Genomic DNA, 6791 nt, shown 5'->3' with positions numbered 1-6791 from the left:
AGTTTCTTCCATTGGTTAAAAACTTCTGCATCTTCAGACAAATCTCATTTTTGTGGGAGCTCTTTGAATCGTACACGTTCAAAGCTGTGGTTTTGCTCTGGCTCTGATGAACTTTTTGAGTGATGAACTGTCAAACTGAGAAGTCCTTTTTGAGAGATAAATCAGTGGTGTCCAAACGTTTTGCTTTCCAGGCCAAAACCATCAAACTCTGGAAATATTTACTTATCTGTAAATCATCCACGCTGTCGGACAAGAGGCCCTTTGCTCTGCTGAGAGAGGCACACAATGTTAAGCAGTTTCTCATTTGCTGCTCTGGAAAAAGTTTGAAACGTCTCAGAAATAAGAAAAGGATAAATGTCATTCTAAATCTGCTTTGGAGCAAAATAATTGAATGTTTTTGGCCATATTATTGTATTAAAATGAAAGCAACAACAGTAGCTAACAAATGTTTTGTAAACTTTACATTTAAAGAAGATATTTTATTTAGATTTTTTCACCCTAAAAATTAACAATACTCTGAAAGATATTTGAATTGCAGCTGGGGCCACAGATAATCTTTGGTTTATATGATGTTTAAGGCACAAAATGTCCTAAAATTGAAACACTACATATCCAATTTGATTTAAAGTTAATGCCTTTAAAAGTGCCCTATATATAGTTGAATGTTATTGGCTCCTTAGTTTTAGTTGCAGTTTATCAACTCCTTCCTATTACATTTGAATGTGCCTCTGTTAAAGAAAGTTTAGGATTTATTTATTTCCATTTGTCTTAATTTACGACGTTATTCTTTGTTTCAACAATGAGCTAAACTGGCAGAAACAAACTGCAACAGTAACCCACACCTCAAAATGCCTGGACTTCAAAGTCAATGAAAAAGTGATGCTACAAGCAAATAAAAACACATAAAGAGATTCATGACGCCACCATAACCATTTTAGCTCACAGATTTTTAGTTACAAATGATGAACGTTTTCTATCTGAGCTCTTTAGTATTGATTTCTCTCAAATATTAAGCTTAAATCAACTTTCACTTAATTGTGAAAAAATGCAGAACCCACTGAAAACCTCCTGGTTATTCCACCAATTATTGATCTCTGGACTCTTCCTGAGTTAAAACATTAGTGTTGTTGTTTCTAAATGAATATGAAATTGTTTTCTTTGCGTTATTTGAGGTCTGACAGCGCTGCATCTTTCTCATTATTTTGACCATTTCTTATTCTCTTCAAATAAATACTAAATTTTTGGTTTGAATTTCTGAGACATGTCGTCAGTAGTTTATAGAATAAAGGAATAATGTTCATTTTACTCAAACATAAACCTATAAAAAGCAAAATAAGAGAAACTGATCGTTTTAAGCGATCTCTTCATTTTTTTTTTCCAGAGCTGTATTTTAGCAGTCTGACGTATCCACCATGTTAGTCACCATCATATGAAATGAAACATAATTCAGGAGGTTTCCATTCACAACCAAAAAATTCATACAATTTGTACATAACTCACTTAGCATCCAGACTCAAATTAATCTTAAATCTAATAAGCAGACTCATTACGCCATGAAGGGAGTTTCTTTCACTGCGACTCTGCAGAAAGATTCCTAAACGAAAACAGAGAACCTTACGGTTAGTGAACGGATTCATGTTTATGTATGATGCAAACTTCTGGTCCTGGCACTTGTTCCCATGACAGCCATTACTGAGAAAAAGTGAGGTAGTGAACTGCAAGGTCAAAGGTTAAAGCTTTCCCTTCACTAATATGGAGGGCTGTGAAATTAGTAAACATCCATCAAAGGCTTTAGGGAGATTTTATATATATATATCTTCTCTTGTTATGTAAATGACTGCAGAATAATGAGCCTGGATCAAAGAGAAGCCATATAACTCCCCTTAGATTGTGTTTTCCATCATCTCTTGTTAGCGTCTAGACCTTGCACCACTTCAGCATCCATGTTAATGACTTGAGCACGTTGGTGCACAAAACAAGAGAAATTATCATTTAGCACTTTCATTGATGCTGTTCACAAACTGAGTCTCTTGGCAGTGAATTCCTATTTCACCAGTGGATTCACTGTGTGATACAGTTCATGAAAAGTCAGATTTTTAATTTGCCTTCTTTTTTTTTTTTAAATGAAACGTCGTGCTGCAGACCCCCTTATTAACCGTTCTGGTGTTTGTGCCTTATCTGTCACTCTAATGAGACGTCCTCCCCTCCCCTCCACCTCCATCCGGAGCGCACAAAAGAATTTCTATCAGTCAATCATTTTAATCAAATTATGCAATACTAGTCCACACACTGGAAACTAATGAAAGCGATTCAGTGGGAAATTAATTAGCAGAGATTTGAAGGAAAACTCTACAGCTCAAAACACTGAAGCGTCAGAAGCAGCTTCATTCAGTGGTGAGAAACCTGACAAGGCTCTTAAGAATCTGCTTTTGAGGTGTTTGGGTGCTTTTTGGTTTTCCAAGCAGTGCAGTATGTTTACTCTTAACACCAATACGCTTCAGAGAATCAGTTATCATGGTGGGATTGCATGATGCCCACACACAGTGCATTGCAAAACTCTTCCTACTCTTACTTTTGCAATTTATATTTTCTGCATGTCATGGCCGACAGAAAGCTGTGAAAAGTGTGTCCCCTTGCACTCATTTTACACCAATTACAGTTTTCCTCAATTATTTCAAAGCATTTCTTACATCAGAATTAAAAACTAGTTCAGCCTCCACAACATTGTATTGGTGCAAATCACAGCAGCAGCTTTTTTGTTGTGAATGCTTCCAGACATGCATCAATTGCTTCCATACTATTGTCTGCTGTTTTGTAACATTATCATTTATGTTGTATAAATTGAATGCTGAATAATCATTCCCTATAAAACTAATAGTCGTCAGTTCATTGCTTGAGTAATTTCACACAAAAATATTGAACTTCTTGTCGGAATCTGAACATTGTATGAATTTCTCCATCATGTTTCCCAAAGGAATAATTTCTCTTCAGCTTTCTCTGATTCACAACTGAGCACAGCTTCAGTCAAAATGTGTTTCTTATGCTGTAAATAAGTTTGTTGTTTGCTTTTGCACAAGGCTGTGACCCAGTTAGAATCACGAAGAGCACATGCAGTAAAAATGTGAACTTTTCAGCGTCTTGTTCTCATTCCCGTTGCTAAATTCAGTAACTTACAGTAACTGAGTATTTCAAATGTCCGTTTTATTTTCAGGTTGTGTCACCAAGATCTCTATCATTTATCAGAAAACAGAATGAAAACATGACAAAGACATTTGACTACCTTGGTGTCGTCATTTCCCTCAACATTTACTTTTAGAGGAATAAACTATCAATTTTTACATGCACTCGCAGGTCATCAACTTGGTTTTCAATTGTTTTGAGAAATGCAGTAGCTGATGTTCAAATGTTAATAGTGATGTGAAAATGACAATAAAGCAACTGAGAAAAACTGTAAAATCCTGTGCAATCAGATGTCTTCAGACGTTAGCGGCAATTTAATTTCAATATAAATACAGATGTTCTGCAAAGCCGTAAAGTTAAATAAAGAATAATGAACAGCATTGCAAACACTAAGACTGTTATAAAACAATATTTGTTGGCCATCCACATGCCTATAAAACATAACAGACTCTAAACGATTTAAAAATAACTTATAATTCAGAATATATGGAATTATGTTTGTCCGCTTTTAAGGCACATTTTAAACAGACTACATTTTTAAAATGCTATGGTATATATAACATTTATTCAATATGCCTCATTAGTTCATTGCCTGTTGACATTCTGGTTTTATTTTACATCTCATTTGGCACTAAAAACAAAATATCTCATTTTAAAGTTTGCACTAAACTTTATTATTTTTATTGTAGTATTTTTAGAGTTGTGTGGAATAATTTATGACAGTGTTATAACTGTCATTAGTTATCAGGTCAACAAAGTGTACTGCTGAAAAAAAAAGTTAATTAAATTTTTAGTGCCACTGCTGGAGCAACGTTAAGGATCTGCTCGCAGTGCGGTCGGCTCTTGTTATAGTAATGATTCTTAACCTGCACTGACACATTTTTTTCAATTAAGAGATTTGTTTTACTGCAGCTGAAAGAATGAATAACAGCAGCGCTTTTTTAATGACTATACGTAGACCTCAACAGTTCATGGGCTATATGTAATTTAAAATAATCTTAATTAAATCAATACCATTACTTTCATTATGTCTGGTTTAATTGCACGCTAATATATCCTCTGGCCTTCCTTTTCTTCTTTTTCCCCATTTAGTCGACCTTGAGTCTGAAACCCCAGTGAGTTTTTCCTTCCTTATTAGTAATTAACAGCTGCTTGTTCCTCTCCAGAGATGCATGGACGTCGTCCTCCTTTGTTGAAATCCTTGATTTCTCCTTTCTGTCTGGTGGCTTACAACAGCCATGTTAGATGAAGGTGGTATTGTTCTGTGAAATTATTGCCTCCTGAATATAACTGAGCTCTGTGGAAAGCCGTAAAAAATGAGTTTGATGATAAAGACTTCTTCCACTGGGGTTTGCTGTCGAATATTCATCATTCTCCCATAAAGCTGGTGGAAGCATTCAAAGGCTGCTTGGATTAGAATAAAAATCATTCCTTTAGCAGGGCTTTTTGTTTGAATAAAAGTAAACAACACAATTGTCTGCCGTTTGATTAAATGAGCAATCCTGGAGATCTGAAGCCTCCTCAGGTAATAAATGTGGTTGCTTGCCTGTTGATGCAGGATTTCTGCATGTGTACGTTTCTGAAAAACAAATAACTGAGCAAAGACAAAAAGTTGATTGTAGAAACTTTTTCATTCTCACTGAGATTATTTAGGGTGTGGCTTCAAATGTTTATTGGATTAAATGCTAAACTCAGGCTCCTTCTCTTTACTTAAATAAAATTAAAACAGGCCTGAAAAGAAAAGTTTGAGACACATTTAAGTTTTGATCTTTGCTCAGATCTTCGGTTTTATGTCCTGTTTTGTATAATTCTATTGGAAACTGAAAATTAATTAGATACAACAAACCTTTCATACCACAAAAGAATTGGAAAAAATTACATTTTGATTTGGACAAATTATGAAAAGCTTCCCATCCGTCTAAAGTTTTCACGACATAAATCATGTTTTTATGACTCAAGGTGTTTTTTACCAAAGCAACGGAGATTGGGATGCAGCTTAAAATACCTGTAAGGTTTTATTTTCTATCAGCGATGTCACGTTTTATACATCACATCAGTTAAAAGGAATCTTAGTGGACAAACATAACGTTCAACGCTCATCTTAAACACCTTGACATTAATATATGACTGGTGGGAAATGATCAGACGTCAATTTTGGAAAGATTTGTAACCGGGACCAAGAATGAAAAGTCTAGTAACTTATTATGACAGTATGTCTTTTAGTTCATTACTTAAAGTGAAGAGAGAGGAGAAATGTTTTTTTGTAGTATTGGGAGTATACAGACCAAAGTTACATTTATTAACATTCCTAATAGTCGTCAGGCTGTGAGAAAAGATTCCCTCTTTAGTGAGCAAGTTGACACTGAGAGAAGCAGGTTTAAAATTATCAAACATAAATAAAACTAAAATCAAATAAAAAATTAGTCAGATTTTTTCCTCTCTTTTTAGAGGGGGAGGGTATTTTTCTAGGACAGGGATGTTATTCATCCTAGATCTCGAAAAAGTATTTTGTATGCTTGCCATTTTAAAAGAAAGGCATCTTATTTTCAAATTATTTTGGGCTCAATTGAACAAATGTATTCTCAATTGTAAAAACAGGATTTGGGTCACTTTCTTTCAAAATGTTTGCCAATATTTAGCCAATTTAAATCAATTAAAAACTGATTTAGGTGCAGCAAAGTCTGCTTTCAAGTAAAACTTGAAAGCAGACTTTGAACTTGAAAACTTTACTTACAAAAGCTTTGTTTAAAAAAAAAGACAAATGTAAAGGAAATGTTTAACACAAAGTAAGTAAATTACATGAGTAATAACATCACCATTATTATTCTGCTGGATGGGTCAAATTTGTAATTCTTGAACAACAGAGGGAAGGCCTCACATTGGACACCCCGGTTCTACAGCATCAGATGCATAGATGGCAACGTTCAGGCGTTATTTTCCAAACAACATACGATTCAATGCTAGCAAAATGTGAGGAAATATGTAAGGAGCTCCTTAGAACATCAATATAATATTTGTATTCAAAGTGCATAAAATTAAGAGTATTCCCGTCGGTCCACTCAAAGCAGCAGCAGCCGTCCTGTAATGATTCAGAACCTTGGACAGCGATACGAACACACGGCTTAACGCGCAGCCGGCAGACCTCAGGCAGCGCAAAGCAGGCGGTCAAGGTGAGAGCGTCTGCACGGCCAGTGGGAATGCTGCTCACACAAGTGTCGAACTTCACAGACAGTCAAACACAGCCATGTCCAGGGCTTTCAGGTCAGCACTGTGGGCTGTCCATCATCCAGAACAACCTGCACCCCCTGGTTTCCTGCATGCTCCACTGGTCTGAGTCAAGGACTTTTTATCAACCGTTTTTGTTCTTATATAAAGCATAAACAAGCTAAATAGAAAGGATTTGGTTTAAAATTATTCCTCTCTGTTTCTAATCTGTTACCAAAGAATAATGTGACATGAACAGCTTGTGTGTTGTGCTGAATGAGTTTTGTAACCTCCTAGTGTTTCCAGTCTAACTTGGAAACACTAAATTCAATCAAATTTAAGATATGTGTTCACTTTTTATTATCTTTGCCATTTCTTTTTGCTCAACAAGAAGAAATTTAAGACAT

This window comes from Poecilia latipinna, unplaced genomic scaffold (assembly GCF_001443285.1).
Source record: "Poecilia latipinna isolate Pla-1442-1.1 unplaced genomic scaffold, P_latipinna-1.0 Scaffold93, whole genome shotgun sequence".
NCBI classification, from domain to species: Eukaryota; Metazoa; Chordata; class Actinopteri; order Cyprinodontiformes; family Poeciliidae; genus Poecilia; species Poecilia latipinna.
This window is presented reverse-complemented; position numbering follows the sequence as displayed.